This window comes from Agrilus planipennis, unplaced genomic scaffold (assembly GCF_000699045.2).
Source record: "Agrilus planipennis isolate EAB-ADULT unplaced genomic scaffold, Apla_2.0 scaffold22, whole genome shotgun sequence".
NCBI classification, from domain to species: Eukaryota; Metazoa; Arthropoda; class Insecta; order Coleoptera; family Buprestidae; genus Agrilus; species Agrilus planipennis.
The window spans coordinates 1,401,482-1,421,526 of NW_020438874.1; positions in this window are offsets into that span (position 1 = coordinate 1,401,482).

Sequence of the window (20,045 nt, forward strand, 5' to 3'; positions counted from 1 at the left end):
ATATATATATTTATTGTAATAATCCAGTGAAGTGACAATAATAATTCGGTAATTCAAAACTGAAGGTTTTGAGTACCAGAAAAGATCATAAATTCGTGCAGCAACATTTAAAAATTTACCACATTAATCGTAAAATTAGTAAGTGGATTGGAATGTTACACTAATTCAACAGGATATTCCAAAAATGTCACAGGGACAATATAAAATATTATTGTAATAAAGAAGTTTTGGGATTTCGTGTATCAGGTACCTACACTTTTGCGGTATCTTTATTTATATTTATTTTATATAAAAAATAAACGCTGTCCGTTGATAAGCGCATCATTTAAAGACACCTGGACCAATTTGGCAATAATTTTTAAATGTTCGTAATAGTTTTAAATAAAATAGAAGCGTTATTGACAAAACAGTATTGTATGAAAATAAATAAAAGTAAAACAATAACGCAGGTATGTAAGGGAAGAAAAAGTAGGGAAAGAGCGAATATAAAGATACGAAAAATTAGAAGTGGCTGATTTTAGGTATCTAGGAAGTCAGATAAGTCAGAAAGGAAGGAGTAGTAGGGATATAAAGCAGAAGAAAGCGCAGGGTTGAGTTGCCTTCAATAAAAAGAAGTAACTTCTATGTTGGCGAACGATTAATTTAGAAATTCTGAAAAGATGGTTAAATATGTGTTTGGAGCGTGGCGCTGTACGGGTGCAAAACATGGACAGTGGGAGCGGCGGAAAATAAAAGGTTAGAAGCGTTGGAAATGTGGTGTTACCGACGAATTATAAGGATACCGTGGATAAAGTTTAGAACTGAAGACGTATTAGAAAGAATAGGAAAGCAGGGGACTCCAAGAAATAGGATAGGAAAGACTGGAGGTGCGTGTCCAATCAGTCTTAGAACTGACGATATTTTGATTCTGATTATGATGATGAATCTATTAAATAACTATTTTCCGAACCATTTCCGAATTGTGAACCAATGGAGTAAAACAACCCAGGAAATTCGAAAGAAATGTCGGTCACCCCGCTTATTTGGTACCAATCACGTTACATAATGAAACTTTATTGTTGTATTAAGACTTCGATTGCAGTAATAACAATAAATCATTCTTTTAACGGATGAACGAACTATTGTTTCAGTCGGAATTCATTTGTTATGTATGTTACGCACGTATCAGTAGAAAAGCGTTAACCGTAAAAGTTTCTCGTAGTCACTTCGTAAAAATTATCTTACCAAGTGATAACACTTTCTAAAGTAAATGAGACACATCGCATTAGATTACTTACTACCAGGCATCGGCATGTTTAATTATCCTGCACGGACGACGCGTTTAACTATCCGATAAAAATGGTGATCTCCTGGGCAATAAAACGTTGTTCTTGAATTTAATTACCACAATTAATTGCTAAATGACGAATTCCTCATTGAGTTCCTTAATTTACATTATTTGTGTGTGTTTGCTGTCGAAGGGGAGAAAGTGTGCTTTCTCTGCATGCGTGTGACTATAGGATGAAAACCTGTGAAAACGAACCAGTTTTTGAGCACATGTTGCTTCTGGTTTCCACCATCTTTTTTTTTGTTACTGCTTTAGGTTGTTTACATTGTAAATAAAAAAATGAATGGAAATGTTATGAATATTTCTATGTATGTACGTTTAATGGGCACGCTAGAGAGTGAAATCTGTTAGCAGTGAAACTTGGAAAGCATTGATTTTCCTGCTATAACGAAGATACTCATTATCTGCACGAAATAACGTTAATTGAAGTAATCAATGTACATATAAATAAGAATCGATGTGTGTCCGCATATTTCAGTTTGTAACCACAACCACCGCAATTATGGTAGTTACATGTCGGCAGCTGTGATGGTATGAGAGATATGATGATTAAAAGTGATCAACTTATTTTAGTCACAAATGTTCTATAAATTTTCTATATTAATTCGAAATCATTTTTTCGATTTTTAATTTACCCACTACAAACTACCTCAAATTAATGAGGGAAAAATTGTTTCTGTTGTCACACCCCCGCCGGGAATCGAACCCGGGACCTTTGGCTTTACGCACCAATGTTCTACCACTAAACTACGAGAGGTGACAACAGCAACCACGACCAACCGACCTACAAGGGTAACGATCCGTCGATTTTTATTATCTTAATTATATNTTAATTCAATTATATATATATTAAATATATGAAATCCTATGACATTGTTAGTTATTAATAGTGGATTAATATGCAATATTAATTTGAAATTATTCCCATCATCTTTTTTGGGAACATTGAAGGGTCTGGCAGGAACTACCGCCGATGGGAAGTGCTTGCCAGTGTTAATTATTATTTTTTAACAATATTCTGCGAAACATTATGTAAAAATCAACATTCAGACTTTAAGAAAAGTTCCTACCATTTTGTTACTCAGAAAATAAGGAATGTCTGACGGCTCTGGGATGTTGGACTAATATACATACTTGCAGCCATGTATATACTTAACGAATAAGTTTTTTGCAACGTTCACTATGTTTTTATAACATACTTAGTTGTATAGGTTAAGTAAAGCATTTTGATGATGTAACACGTGGCATAGTTGAACAAGAGAAATCATCACAAGAACCGTTTCCAGGAAACGGGTCTTCGCTGCTATTTAGACAGCATCTTTGTGATACAATTCAGTACAATTTTCGCTGTTAATTGCACTTTTTATCTCGAAATTAACAGCGTTTTCATACATGACTACCACTCCGTGTTAAAGTGCACGAAAAGTTTAGCTTTTGTGCAAAACACGGTAATATCCGACGAAGTAAACAATAGAAAATAAATTAGTTTCGTAATTAAAAATTGTTACTTCGGATATTGACTGTAGATAAATAGATTTATTCAAATGCCAATTCGATTCGCGAGGTAACTATCATATTCAGAATTATTTATTAATTATATTTAGAACAGACTACTAATCCGATATTGTAGCTTGATTTTAGAAATGTAATGAGCTTTCGAAAACAACAGAAAATGGAATTTATTTTAGAAAATGGTTTTAAGCTAGACTTCAAAAATTAATGATTCGTACGAAAATTAAAAAAAATTCAAATTTAAATAAACTATTAAGTGTCAATAAAAATAATAAGGTGATTTTCAAAAATAAAAAAGTTTTTCCTGTTAACCTTACAGCATTAGTCAAATATAGATAATGTAGCAGGTCTCGAGTTCCTGAGGTCATATTCTAATTAATAGATGTATAAATTGCATTAATTAATACTCACACACCATAAAAAATATTAAGTTAATTTTAAGCTTTCGATATTGAAAACTGATTTCCTCAAAAAAATAACACATTATATTTCACCGATAAATTGATTATAATGGATGAGGATATTCAATTTTTTAGTGGGTTTTAGTATAGAAATGGTTTGCTCAATAGTTTCAGGTTATGAGTCCCAACGAAAAAATTACCTAAAGCCCTCTCGTTTTCGTTATTGCCGAAAACTAATAGTTTGTGTGTTGCGTACCTAACTAAATACATAACTGTATTTAAGTTTGTAAATTATAAAATTATGACAATAATATCGGAAACTGCTACATAATATCACAATTTATTAATATGTTTTGTGGTAATATGACATAAAATACCAAACCCTTAGGACGACGCTTTTTGTCGGTGGCCCACTTTACTTTCAAATGTCTGTACAACAGTAATAGAGAGTGAATTTCTTTGCATTTACTGTCATTGTAAAACAATAAAAATGTTCAATTAACAATACTTAATATAGACATATTATCCTAAGTTGAATCTCCTAATTGCAACCGGAAATGTTGGAGTTAGAGGAGATCTGAATTAAGGAAAATTTTTGCTTTACTATCATACTCTTTAATTTTTATATTACTATTGTCGAGATCACCTTTATTAAGCATTATAATATCAGTAATTCGCTCTTGTTGCATTTTTCTACCAAAACTTTATGATTATAACCGCCTTTTTTGCGGTTCTCCACTATATTGGGTGGCGCAGTGAAAATTTATGGTGGTAACAGTTTGGCTTAAAAACTCGAGCCATTGATTATTGCTGCGGCTGATTTTCCCGAAGAAAATTATTAGAAATTCAAATTTAACAGACAACAATAAAAAATTGAGCTAAGGAAATAGAGAAATTTAAAGAGTTTGTTTAATGTTTATTATTTTGTTGTGTATTTTTGTGTTTTAGGTACTACTATAATATTAAATGTACTAATATGAATAGAAAGTGCAAAATGACTTTGTAAATTACGAACATTGACCGTTGCAATACACACTTCCTTTCCTTCGTTCCGTATGTGATCTGTGAAAGAGACAGCTTTTACTTAAATGGACATGCTCTAAATCTTGTGTAATACAATAATAATAATTATGTATATCAAATGCCACATCGAGTATTAGGTAGACTAGTGGAAACATTAAGCAAGTACAAATTGTGTAATACACATTCTTTGGTCTTTATTTTATACAGGGTGTTTGATAAAAAAAGATCATAAAAAACCAAATGACCAAAATTACATTATTTTTAATGAAAGCCACAAAAAATTAATTCACTCTGTCTTGAAATATAAAATATATATTAATTATACAAAACTGGCATCCTGTTTCTTTTCTTTTTTGTTTTTCAAAATCAAAATAGAAAATACAGCTTTTCCCCGAAGGAAAAAATCACCTACTCCTTCTAACATGGTTGACCTTTTTGATAACAGATTGACATAATTAATTATTTTGTTGATAGATCGGCCAAGATTTTTAGAATACCAAGTATAGGTAGGAATAATTTAATTTTTTTAATTGTGCATGACAATTTTGGTTTCCTTAAAATACAAAAGAATTAGCGTATTATTGTGTTTTGTCTCATAATATTCTGAAAGTTTTCACTGACCTACTTCTTCGGTCCTTGAAAGTGTAACAACACGGTGGGCATATATATATTTTGTGACCTGGTATTGTTTTAAGGAATTTGACACCATAGAGAAATAACCAAGACATATTTCCATGAAAATTTAAAAATAACAAGATACTTATCTATAGTGACAAAAAATCATGATCATTAGAAAAATAGTTTAACAGATATTAAATAACTAAATTAACATGCATTTTTATTAGACCAAGTGCTAGGAATTTAGATTTGCAAATTTCACTCAAAAATCTGAAAATTGTTTCCATTTCACTTCAAAATGGAAAACCTAACTTTTCACTCTCCGGGGAGGTCTGTATTGGGCACCATATTTGTCAGAAAAGTCAAAAGTAGATTTTCTAAGAATATTTCCTAAACTGCTACAGGTACGTTAAAAGCAGTTATCATCAATAAAATTCAGAAGAGAATCTTCCATGGGAAAGACTATATATATTTCTTCTACAGTCTAGATAATGAAGCACTGCTAAGTTACAGTCGCGAGACACTATTTGGACACAGGTGCCCGCATCCCCATTTCAGTAACTTTCTTCCTCAACTGTTTTGCATGCTGTAAAAATGAATTCCTGTACTCGTTTCCACGCCACCACCATGAGACAGATTATATGGCGTGCTTTTTTTATTGTAGTTTTCCCTACAGGGTACTAATCTGCAGCAGAGTGTTTCTAATTTATCCTTCTGTCAAGAAATTGAAAGTTTCTTAGCTATCAAGTTCTGGACGTTCGTCCTCTTTTGACGCATGCAAAATAATTGAGGAAGAAGTTATTGAAATGAGGGTACATGTGTCTAAAAGGCCTAATGTCCTTGCGATCATAACTGAACTAGGGCTTCATTCTACAGAAAGTATGTAGATATAGAGCTTTTCTTAAAGAAAATCTGACAGTTTCAAAAGGTTATGGAGATATTTTCAGAAAACGTATCTTCTGGGAAAAATGCCTAATGATACGAAAAGTTCATTATTTTGAGATATGTCAGGACATTCTTTACTCATTTACGATCGTATTTATGAGATTGATTTAAGAACCACGTGGTGGTGTTCATATGTACTACAAGTGAGTGCATGCTGAAGAAAATATTTCGTTTATGACCTTTCTCTAGTCTAGAAAACAATAAAACAATGGCATGTTGGTATTAGTTTCGTCAAATAACCTAATACGTAATTAATTACCCGCATTTAGAAATGGGAACTGAAAATTATCTACAAACCGATTTTCAGATACAGCAATTAGTTCATTTAATTGTACCTGTCAATTAGTAATTATTATCTAACTAACCACAAAGATGATTAAGGTAAGTTTGTATTTATCTAATGGTAAAAAAACCATCGTAATTTTTGACACGGTCATACAAAAAAATACTACTTCTCTACATATACATAGGTAAATGTTGAGAGAAAGTATTTATGATAAGGTGTTGAAACTCTAATAAAAATATAATGTCTTTCAAATTAATTAATGTTAGTTACTGAAAGGGAAACAAACATAACAACTTTAATATTGTAAATAAAAAAGCAGTTTATATATTTATTGGTTGTATAACATTCTTTCTTTAATAACCGTATAGCAGATTAATCGGTAATCAATTACTCCGCTAATTGGTTCAGATGCCTGCACAAGCTTTTTATTTTATTTAGAAGAAGAACAAATAATAAGTTATCAACTAACAACGAGGCTTTTTAAATATTTACTTGCAGGGGACTCTTGAATAGATAAAGATAACTGTTACAAAAGCGGATTCTTCAGCTAAAGCTAAAATTTTAAATTAGAATAAAACCATAAAATGCCAAACACGTTAATAAAAACAACGGCAATTTTGTAATAGTTTACAAGGTAAATGCCAATGCCAGATTAATATTAAGAATAGAAAAACTATTTGAATTTTTACGAGCATCTTGTTTTTTCCTTTTTTTTTTTGGAAGAGACAAAAATTGTGCTACATTTCTAAGGTAGAAGAAAAGGAAAAATTATTGTATTCAGTGATCAAATAATTAGGTACAGTATTGATTATTAATGGTTTTCACGGTCAGTTTCGCTAGCACATCCAGCATCGGATTTGAAGAAGTCCACCTTTTATGCTAGCGAAACGTTAGGAAACAACTCCAACCGACGACTGCATTATCAGTTTATAATATTGCTTATTTATGTCAATATAACGAACTTGCTATTTCATACTTATAAAGCAAAAATTAATAGATATTAACAGACAGGAAACTGAAAGTAATGGCAACTAACAATCTTTTCAATTAAACAACCTTCTAATAGAAATTGCGTCAAAACCTACATAATGGTGCCATAAAAGGGGGCATTTCGCAAACTGCAATGGCCGTCGTTTGTTCTAAAAAAACCTTACATCAAGATTACCCTGTCAATCATTTCATTAACTAAAGCGAATTTTCACAATAAGCCAAGCCGCCTAGACCCACTATTATTCATATATTAGGTACACACATGTCTCAAAACAATAATTAAGCATATTTCTACGTGTGTTTATTCAATTACAAATGTTGATAACCATTCTTTTCTTACTTAATTAAAAATTTTTAGGCGTGCGAACCACTTTGCCATACGTGGCATTTAGATATGCATGCAAACAATAGACGTAAAGTGGAAGATTGTATGATAAAGCATTTTTATTCTTGGAAAACCCTAAGAATTTATTTAGAGCTTTTTGATTTTTACTTTTGCAATATTCCTTTCTTAACAAGCATTCTTTTTTTTAATAATTTTCACGTTAAACCTTAATGTCAACAATTCTATTTTGGTTCGTAATATTTCTTAGCTTCTAATGGAATACCTTTTAGTTAGGTGGTTAATTATTACGATTGCAGCTTTGACGTGTCAATTTATTTAACGTGTTTTGGAAGAAAAATATTAATTACTTGAAAGCCTTCAAAGTATAGATTGACGAAAGCGACTTTATCGATAAAAAATAACAACAAAACGAACACACAAGGATTTGGAACTGTTTTTCGTATTTTTGCCCTACAATGCTCAGCGAGTTTTGCTACGATTATAATAGTTAATGACTACTGTCTTTCTGTGGATAATTAATTAAGTGTATACTGGTTCACGATGAGAAGTTGATTGATTTTAAACGAAAAACGCAACTTTAATTAACATTTGCTTCATTTCTGGCCTTCGTAGTTCTTCGAAGAAATTACTCAACCCCGCCGTTACAATAACATTAATGGCCACTAAGATGCAGAAACTTTAACATTTTGTTACAATGGGATCGTGAACCTTTCCCAACGTCATCGTCAACATACACACACACATACGTACGTATCAAGAAAACAGTACCACAGCCACCGTTGACGGCGGAGAGGCTTACCGTGCGCCGTTTGGCAAAATGCCAAGGCTGACTGGATTTTTTAAGTTAACGCAAGCGGATGGATATCAGCCAGTCTCTTATTAAACTATGACAGTTGCCGCGCTAAAATGCTGCATAAAACGGTACTAGTGCGGAAAAGGATAAAGAGAAATCGTATACTGAAATACAGTTGTCTTTTGTACTAAATAGACAATGAATGCAATAATTTAATGTCAGGAATATCAAGAATTGTCTGGCACCGTTGTTATTTAAAGGTTATAGACACGTCAACCACTAAATAAAAGTTTCCAACTTATTCATGAACCACGATTTTAATGTCCATCCTTATGACTCATTCACTCATTTCAAATGGTAGATATATTATCATCATCATCGTAAGGTCGTCAGTCCTAACACTGGTTGGACACGCGCCTTCACTCCTTCATATCCTGAGCTAATCTTTTTATTTTTTATTTCCCAAAACTAGAACATCCCACATCTTTAACTATTTGTGAACGGTATCCTAATATAGGTTTACCTCTTAACTCCTGTTTCTGCTTCTAATATGTCTCCGCCTAATCCTTTGTGCATGAAAAGGTGTTCTACCAACCTATTTCACCTACTTTTTATTGGCCTCTGTTCTTTTACTCTTTCTAATGCTTCCTCATTTCTAACCTTCTCTATTCACGGTATCCTAATCATTCGCCTGTAAATACATTACTTTTCCGCCGCGCCCATCATCCATGTTTCGCACCCGTACAGCGCCGCGCTCTAAACATACACCTTTAACAATCTTTTTCGAATTTTTAAATTAACCGTTCGCGAGCATAGAAGTTACTTCTTTTTATTGAAGGCAACTCAACCCTGCGCTTTCCTCTGCTTTATTCCCTACTACTCCTTCCTTTCTAACTTATCTGACTTCCTAGATACCTAAAATCAGCCACTTCTTCCAATTTTTCGTCTCCTATCTTTCCCTACTTTTTCTTCCCTTGCATACCAGTATTTTTGTTTTACTTTTATTTATTTTCATACAATACTGTTTTGTCAATACCGCTTCCATTTTAATTAAATCTACTTCTAAATACTAATACTGCTATATCATTTACTAATTTTTTATATATATAGTTGTTTTATAAATAATTAGTGGTAGTCATTGAGAGATAAGTGCTCATTCAGGTGCTATAGTCCTTTCTGGACAATCAGTGAACTGAAAAACGGGAAGCAGAAAAAAGTGAGCACCACGATTATCTCCAACAGACCTCAGTGTGTATTCCAAACACCCCCATCCAGTTGCCTAAAATTTCACGAAATAATAAATTTTGCGAAACTTGCCTAGATACCGAGTACCTAACTTTTTTTATAATAGAATGTTCTTCAATTAATTCCCCCTTCTTGCATTTGTTACAGTGATTGTTCGAGATTAACAGAAGTGACAGTAAAGGTTAAGCGATGGTTGCGTAAATCTGGAAATGTTACATTTTTTAAAGACATGCATATATGTGGGTGCGACCTTCTATGATAAAAATGTCAACCATTTTACCATTTTCTGAAAACCAGGGCGTAATTCTTTGCTACCACCTACGCACATTTTCCAATAAATGCCTTCACTCATACCTACTTATTTGTACTAAACTTGAATGATTTATATGTATTATAAAATAAAATCGTGATACAAATTGTCCTATACCAAGCGGAACTGTAAGTTGTAGCATACACTTAAGAAAAAAAAAGTGGTAGTCGACCTTGCATGAAATCGGTGTGCGCCCTCTAAATAGTCCGGACTTCGGAGACAAAGAATGGGAGCGGCAAATGTACGACAAAATGACTGTACGATATACTTAATGCACGACTGTAGAAAGTCATTCGACCCGTTCACTTTTATTATTAAAGTCAAAAGGGGGCGGGGGCTTTAGCAACTGTTCGCGACCTTGTTGCGTGTCGTTTTTTTTTTGTTTTTTTTTTTATTTCGTGTCATACAAAACTCGCTCGCTTGCTAGCTAGTTTCACTTTCTTTCGTTCAACCACGAACAAAACAAATGATCTACGCGTAACAACAATAATAACAAAAGACAATGCAGTACTGCATGGAGCATTACTTCCACAGCCATCTAATACTACATTAAATACTTATATTACCATGGTCGATGCTTTAAGGAAATTAAATCAAGTTGGGAAGGTTGAGAAACAATAAACATAGAGAGCACTGGTTTTAGGAATAATCACATTAATTACAGGACGTTGCGTCGTATATAGGTTAAAGGAAAATCAAATTTTGTTACGTTTAACGCATCCAATGAGCACTTTCCAAACATCACAGTCAAAGTTGTTGACATTAACAGATTGATTTGACGGTACTTTTAGCGTCATATCTAGAGTGGCCACCCGTACTTTATTATAAAGTATTGTACTCTATTTCGACTGTGTGTACGTTATATTTTACAAGACATAAAGTATGCAAAAATACTTTATTTAAGGCCTTAAGTAAACATCGTAATTTTGTAAACGATTATTCGAAATTCAGAGTATTTTTACATCAATAATATTGCACAGAAAGATGGCAAGCCATATTTACGGAACAACCTAATTTCCCAAATCTGTTCAAAGTAGTGTCACTTTTGCTGTGCGTTCCGGCCACTTCAGCATTTACAGAAAGAGTATTCTCTGTTACGAACACAAAGTGGCGGGACGACAGGAATAAAGCTTCATTAAAACTAATTTAAAATGTTAGTTTACTTAAATCTTTATTTGCTATGTTTAGAGGCTATTAATGTATTTAAGAGCGACAGCAATTTGTTACTGGCTGCTAGGTGTAACAAAAAATAATACTTATACTTTTTAGGCTGAGTACTTTTTTTTAACCATTTAGTCGAGAAATACTTTATGTAAAGCCTGAAAAGGTGGCAACCCTAGTCATATCACCAAAACGTATCATTATGTGTAAACATGAGGTCAATATCAGATGCAACCCGCAGTTTTTGCTAACTTTATATAGGTCTCATTCCTATAAAATGTTGATCGTCGGCCTAAGTACGAACCTCATATGTGAGATATCCCTACAAAGTAGTTTGCAAAACCTATCGTTTCTTTTTGTATTTCTACATTTAGTAATTTCGTTTTCCTTCTATAATATTCTAGGCATTCATAGCAATTTAAAGCCAGTTTTATGATGGGTGGTATCCAATATTCAATTTCAATTTCTTTTTCATCAAAATAAACTTGAGTATAAATTAGCCGATATAATAAAATTGTGAAATTACACCTCAAAAGGGTTTATTTAGAAATACCTGTACTTTCAAGTGAATTGGATTAATATTTTTAAAAGTTTATCGCTAAGCATGTCGCGGCAAATGAAACCGCGCTATCGATTGTATTGCGTTTGAATGGCAACGCGACTTCTGTTGCACATAATTTAGATGGGGAAATCTCCTTTACATGCAAATGTTTCGAATAAACCTAGCGTTTCAATTTTCCAAGGGCGCGCGCTGTTTTTGGAATTCCATGACCAATAGAAAGCATAAAATTTATTGATACAAATCACATTAAAATCTTACTGATTATCTGTCTTAATTATGAGTTCATTTATTATTCTTTTGTACATAAAATTCTTAAATCAACACAACTATTGCAGATATGCTTTGTTTCTATATTTTGAAAAGTTTGAATAAAAAGGAGCTTTCTCTACGCGCTTGATAGGGTCGATTTTTTCAATTTTTATCAACACTTAATTAACTTCTTCACGTCTGCTTTTTGTTAATTTGAGACTGAAGTAAATATTTATTTAATAAATTGTACCTATAAATCTATTAGGTATCTTATTAACAGTTCAAAGCTTACTGTAAACCATATCGAAAGGGGTTCCCACACAATACTTTTTATTTGCATAGAAACTGAATAATTGTAATACGCCACAACTCATTTGAAGTGTGTCCATAGAATATCTTATCAGATTGCAATTATTTATGCAAAACAATGGAGAATTTTCTTTGTAAAACTTATTGTTCTGTGACAATGAGGAATTTCAGATGTTTTTGAAGAGTTAATAGTTAAATACAGAATTGACAACAGTAATCAGTTAATGATTTCATTACATGCATTAGTAATTAAGGAACCTTGTTTCTTAATTAAAATTGATGTTGTCTTGAGTTGTAGGAACCGAAAACGCGCGAGTGTTATTGATATCTAAACTTGTAAGTGAATTTTGACGTCTTGATGGGCTAGTTTGCAAATAGTTCGTCATGGTACTATGACATTACAATACGACTATAAAAATAGTTAATCGAAAAATTCAATCTTTACCATTGCTGTATGTGTCCGTCTACATAGGTATGTATATAAATAGCAAATCTTAAAAATGAAAAGAAAAAAACGTTCGACAATACATAACAGTAATAAATAAATCAAGATGAAATACGTACATCTTGGAATGGAAGCTGCTTTTGAATGGCATTTATCAAAATTTATGACATGACTCCGAATTTTTTAATCTAGTAATTTACAGATAAAGATCAGGATTTTGTAGAGAAACAACATTTCAAAATTGATATTTTTTACAGAAGTAACAGGTATGTACTTTTGTCCAACTATAATTGAAAACCATAATAATTCTTCAAAGATAATTTGACTTTTTAATAGCTGTTTTCAAATTGTTTCAGTTTTTTGAGTAGTTCTCTGTCAAATATAATTAATTTAATATGAAGATATGGGTAGTACAGTCATTTGGTTCGAAAAATAGTGGCTACCTGGAAAGTTTTCCGGGAGTTTTGAAAATTGGTAATTTTATAGATTCTGATGTGCTCTTTCCGAATTTCGACTTTGCCATCTCCTATTTCTGACGCTCGCGCCGCCATATTGGGAAAATGGCGCCAAAAAGCAGTTTTTTGACAATATATCCTTTCCCACTCATTTTACGATAAAAACAGTTATATACAAAATGAAACTAGAGCCAATTACCTACAATTTATGTATCTACCTTTTTTTCATCAAGTTAATAGTTTAGGCGTACGAGCGCCGCAAAGTGTACTCCAACACGCATTTTGGCCAAAAAAACTCATTTCCATACCACCTTGAGGTAGAGTAAGCGGCGCGTTTTTTTTAACGTGGTATCCCCACATTTTTTATCAAGTAGACGACATAATTTTAATATGGATGATTTAGAAAAATATTTAGTTTTATATTGTTATAGTATGTCTGAAGATAACGTTCGTTGGTTTTTTTTTGTAAGTTATGCTATGTGTTATATAATAATGCATATTGTGACGATTTTTAAAGCATATTTGCATGCATATATTTGCTATTTTTTAGTGCATATACTCCGAACTCTACTGATGACTCAGACTAAATATTTCTATTGAGCTCTACCAAAACACGCGTTGGAGTACACTTTGCGGCGCTCGTACGCCAAAACTATTGACTTTATGGAAAAAAGGTAGATACAAAAATTGTAGGCAATTGTCCCTAGTTTCATTTTGTATATAACTGTTTTTATCGTAAAATGAGTTGGAAAGGAGATATTGCCAAAAAGCTGCATTTAGGCGCCATTTTTCCAATATGGCGGTGCGAGCGGCAAATATACGAGGCGACAAAGTTGAAATTCGGAATGAGCACCTCAAAATCTATAAAATTACCAATTTTCGAAACTCCCGGAAAACTTTCCAGGCAAAACTACCAAATGACTGTACTATAGGTAGTATACCGTCATCTACTGGCATCAATTTGATCGATAATTTATCAAAATTAGTAAATTCAACAAATTACTGCCAAAGAACATATTATTGTTCTCTGGTATTTTAGTATTTTTAATAAGTAAATGTTTGTAAATCGTAGTAAAATCTTCATTTGTGATAAAAACATCACAATCACAATTATATTTTCTAAAACTTTCTCACTCATTGAAGGAAAATAGTAGCGTGTAATATTGCACACAGTCGTGCGTACGTACTAACAAACCTAATTTAGCATTCTGACCAAAACTTTCTATATTCCGATATAGTTTAATAACTAATTCAGTTAAATAACTTACATCTGGCGTAAAGTTATTTTTTACGTATGTATTAGGTACCTACTGGCTATATGCCGACAGTAGTTATTATTCAAATCAAGAACCGGTTAAAGTATTGTACCTTAAACTAGTGTACGTGTGCTTTTAAATTTGTTTAAAACTACGATATGTAAAATGACTTGCTCTTTGGAGTAAATGCCCCGAGGATGACTAAAATCTTGAATGTAATAATAATAACGACTGGCTCCTTGAACTCGTCATCGGAAGAAGTTGATGACCAAGCAAGGGCTTTTCTTTCACAACATCACCGAAGGATTTTCCATCCAAATCGAGGATGTACGACAGTACAGTCACACCGTTCAAAATTTTTATTTGTTTCTTTAGTTTTTTTTTCTGTGAAGTAGGTACAGAGTATAATGAGGAATAATCCGCCGAGTTTATTCACTTTGTTTGATACACAGGAAATGATTCGGAAAAAAGATGACGTTCTTTAGGTATCACTGATGATGTGTCCGACATGTTGTAGTCGATGGGAAGTCCGGGAGGATATAATAATAAGGATATCATCATCATAAGGTCGTCAGTCCTAAGACTGGTTGGACACGTACCTCCACTCTTTCCTATCCTGAGCTAAACTTCTATCAGAGACTTTTCATCCACATAGGTTTTATATATAAACTTTGGTTGACTTTAAACGGAGACAATGAAGTTAGTGTGTGTATTTGTTTATTATTTCGGCAATCTCAACCAATCGCTTACAAAATCGAAGCCCATGGCGTGCTAATGAGATCGAAATGAAGATTCACGTACGGTATTGCATTCTTTTAAATGTGTCAGTTGGATAAATAGAGAACATATTTTGTAAAGCCTTCGCTTATACTATGAAATACTTAAATTATAGCAATCATTAGCACAGTCATATACTGCTATAACTAAAAAAAATTATAAGTATAAATAAATTTTGCATTATGTAGATGTGCAGCTCTGAAACCAGAAGTTACCGCTGCTATTAACTATTAACGAACTTTTTTCTTTTCTTTTGGTATGCTCAAACATTTGAGGGAATTGTTCAAAGAACTGAAAACTACCGTACCCATTACTTCCTTTTCCTTTTTAGTTTTGCGGTTTGACTGCGGTTTTAAGTCGTCAAATTTCGAATTATTGGAAATCGATTGCAAAGCAAAAAGAGAAATAATACTTATCNAAACATAAATGCCAAGGATCCAATGTTCGACCTAATAAACATTAAGTGTAAGGCACGAATTCTCAATTTGTGTTACCATAAGGCATTACGGCAGACTTATAGTGAACGATATTACGTAACAATTACCGATTTTTTTACAATTGTTTCTTGAGTTCAGCAACAAATAATTCTTCTATATGCTTTCTTATTTGTCTTTGCCACCAGTTTTAATTGGAATAAAAACACCAATGCCAAAAAAGTTTGTTTAGCGTAAAATATCAGAGCCAAAACAGGGTTGAAAATAATTTTATTGATGTAAACTCAACTTCAAACATTTTATATCCGATCTTTCACACGTTGTAATAAGAGAAAGAAATGGAATGAATAGTTTCTTTAGCTTTGGGTTCGTCTAATAAATGAAATTTTTCGAATCGTTTTCTAAGAATTTTGGATTATACGCATTTATTAGCACACCACAATATCTTGTACTTTTCAGTTTTACATAGCTGGCGTATATCAATTCTATATTGTTTTGCGGACTGTTTTGTCGTAATTCATAGAATTTTGTAGTTCCTTGCTAAAGGTACGTTAAGTGGTGATTTGGTATGTGCTGATATTAATTTGGAACAAAATTCCATGGACCATGACATTGAACCCGGAAAACACTATCGATCCAATATTTTAGATTATCCATTTCCAAGGAGTTTTGAATTTTTTGGGCTGTCTTCAGTTAAAGAATTAAAAGGCACTCATGGAATGTCTCTTTGACCCCTTTTTAAACTTGTAATTCCTTCAATGGTCAATTTGAGCAACTTTCATTCATCATTTTATAGTTTGATCGGTGATACTAGTAAAACTTTTAAAGGAAAAAGTACATTTTGCATTTTACAATTAGGAAATACATTTTGAAAAGTACTTTTAATAAAATACAAAATCCTTTTTTCAGAAAATTATTTAAATGCAACATAAAAATAGGTATTTTTTATTTTGTATTTGCATTTTAAATACCAGTATTTCAAATAAATCACATCTCTGCAATCAAGTAGACATTTACATAACCGAATTAGATACTGATGTTGAGACTTTTTACATGAAATGAAAGACTTGTTTTTATGGAAATCAAACTTTCATTCCTCTTACAAAAACTGACTTTAGAAATTTTACTTTAGGGGACTGGCATGTAATTTGACATTTCAAAACATTTATATCGCATTATCTGTTAAAGTTGTTAAAAATGCATATTTTTTTATCATAATATTAACCGGCATATTTTAAACGATATCTAGCAAGCTGATTCATCAATAAGTGAAAGTCAGTCAAAATTTTATATTTTAACGAAGGTTGCACTAATGAGCTAAGTAAGTAAGTCTTAAGCCCATACTCATTATGAGGACGGCGAACTTACAACAAAAAGAAGTCTAGATACTAATGCTGGTCTACCTAGTCAATGGTAAACGAAAATATTCAAGGTAGAAACCCATGTAAAATGTCTATCCAAGAGTCAATCAAATGTCATGTACCTATAACTCTATTTGTGTACGGTTTCAAAATTACTTACGACTTCTTGAATGCGGAAAGCGGAAGTAATGTACAGAAATGGTACCTACCTAATAAGATTGATTTATTAGCTACCTTTCTAGATTTTTAAAGTTTAATAAAGCGAATAAAGAGAGCAATTCCAAAAAAAATTTTTGGAATATTTTGTAATATTCAATCCAAACGTAAAAGTATTGTAGGAGTATACACATAAAAACACCTTATTCATCCTTCCCCTTCACATTGTGTGTCATTACTTATCCATATATTTGTGTGAGTAATTTATTTTGTACTTACCACTGTACTATTTGAAAGTAGTTATTATAAAATAACACCCCTTCCACTGCATACCCACAAATTGATGATACATTTTAATAAACGCGTTCTTTAATATAGCCGAACTCCATAACTAGAAGTTTGTAATATGGTGGCTGTTTTAAAATCAGTCTAATAGGTACTTATATTTTCATCTGTTTATATCTGACAGTTGAAGGTATTATTTAAAACAAAAGACATTTAGTATTTCAAGAATATGCGTACGAAAATGCAAAACTGCATTAAAATACCATGAGAGATCGCCTAACCTCAAAGACTGTAACAATTTTTATAGTTCCGCATAAACAAGATCAGAAATGGCATGTACGACTGAACATAACCTTCTGAACTAACCTATATCAAATAGAACGTAATAAAGCACTCACCACTTTGTAGCTTTATGGTACTGGCAGCCATCTTTTTTACCTAAAACAGCAAGAATACATTCATCTTCAATGTTGCGAATTAAACCAAAGTATCTTACCAGTTACAGTAATACTGTCGTAATGTTATCAATACATTCCATCTAATCACTTCACTTTAAGCACAAACGCGTTAACTTTCACATTATAAAAAGCACAAAAATCCTTGCAAAACGGCACACGCGTTGTAACATTCATTGCATAAACCAAAAGCGTCGAAATGTCTGATGCACTGCCCCTGACCCCGCACCCTCACCCGAATTAGTAACTTATTCATAGATAATTTATAATTGTTAGTGATCTCTGGTTGTTTATATCACAATTGATATCTACGGTCAGCGGAAAGCATCAGAAAGTTTTATACAATATGTATACGTAAACAACTCTTTTAAGAGCTTCTAAAATTGAGGTTAATAATACTTATTGTAAATAAATAATGAGAAAACGATTTTGATGTTTGAAATCTTTTAAGTACTCTGAACTGAAGAGAACTGAAAATGGCAAACAAAAAATCTTTATCAAAGCTATATATCTAATCATTATTATCTAATAAAAAACATAAATTACCAATAAAATAAAATTTTCGTGCAATAGAGCCATAGATTTGTTTATAATACTAAACAACAACTAGGGCTAATAGCAAAAACAAACGATGAGGATTGTTTAAAGTTGAAAATAACTGGGATAATTATCTAAAAAACACCCCCACCCTCTATCGACTTGGGATATATACATATATGTACACAAGCCTGATTATACATACAATAAACTTTATTAAATCATATATAAACAACATATTACACACTACAATCCACGGAGGAAATACCATCACAACCCTAAGTCAATAGGAGATGATGGGGGATGTTTTTTTTTTTAGACAATTACCCAATATTTTCTCTAGAGATTGTGGCGTGTGGTGTGTTGTTTATTCATGTTTAAATAAAGTTTACAATTTTGTTGACATGATAATTATATAATAAGCGCCCCTCCTACCTATCGACTTGACGTTGTGGGGGGTAGGATTTCAACCCTGTGTGTTATTGTAAAAAGTTATGACGGACTGCTAAATTTTTTTTCTTCCTCAATAGATCTCCCTTTGACACACACCACAACCTCAAGTCCGTAGGGGGTGGGGGTGTTTTTTTTAGATAATTGCTAAAGTTAAATATAATACGTTTCGTCTTAAATGGTACTTCTTCAGGTTTGACCGATAAATACCGTATTTGACCGGTTCTGATTTCAAAAAAAGTATGTACAATCCTGAGTTTCAGTATTTTATTTCTTGATAAGTTTTTATCAGAGACTTTTCATCCACATAGGTTTTATATATAAACTTTGGTTGACTTTAAACGGAGACAATGAAGTTAGTGTGTGTATTTGTTTATTATTTCGGCAATCTCAACCAATCGCTTACAAAATCGAAGCCCATGGCGTGCTAATGAGATCGAAATGAAGATTCACGTACGGTATTGCATTCTTTTAAATGTGTCAGTTGGATAAATAGAGAACATATTTTGTAAAGCCTTCGCTTATACTATGAAATACTTAAATTATAGCAATCATTAGCACAGTCATATACTGCTATAACTAAAAAAAATTATAAGTATAAATAAATTTTGCATTATGTAGATGTGCAGCTCTGAAACCAGAAGTTACCGCTGCTATTAACTATTAACGAACTTTTTTCTTTTCTTTTGGTATGCTCAAACATTTGAGGGAATTGTTCAAAGAACTGAAAACTACCGTACCCATTACTTCCTTTTCCTTTTTAGTTTTGCGGTTTGACTGCGGTTTTAAGTCGTCAAATTTCGAATTATTGGAAATCGATTGCAAAGCAAAAAGAGAAATAATACTTATCTGTATTATTTTGGGTTTAATTCTCTAAATCGGTACAAATAGCATATTCAGATAAATACGTATGTATTTAACGAGTAAATTTGACATCTGTTAATAGTCCGGAAGTGTGTGCGAAACTAATCCTTTATAAAAGAGATTTCTCCTGTCAGCTTATTAAGCTGACAATGAAATGAAAAGAAAATTACTGACACACTTGCTTACATTCGAGCCACACAAAATATATTACCATAACAGCAGAGTATGCTCTAATAAGCATTATACAATAAATAATTGTTGAAAAGATTAATGCTTATTGATTAACAGAAGCTTCTATTTAATTTGTCGTGTTGTCTATTATAAATACTGCAAGTCAGTTTTGAACTTAGCTGAAACTTTGCGTAATTACTAATTACACATATACATTCTGATAGAAATATAATAAAATAAAAAAGTATCTACTAGATTACTGTTCAATTGGAAAGTTATAAGAAGCTTGCTGAAATTGTTTTTTGTTGCATTTTTTTTTTTT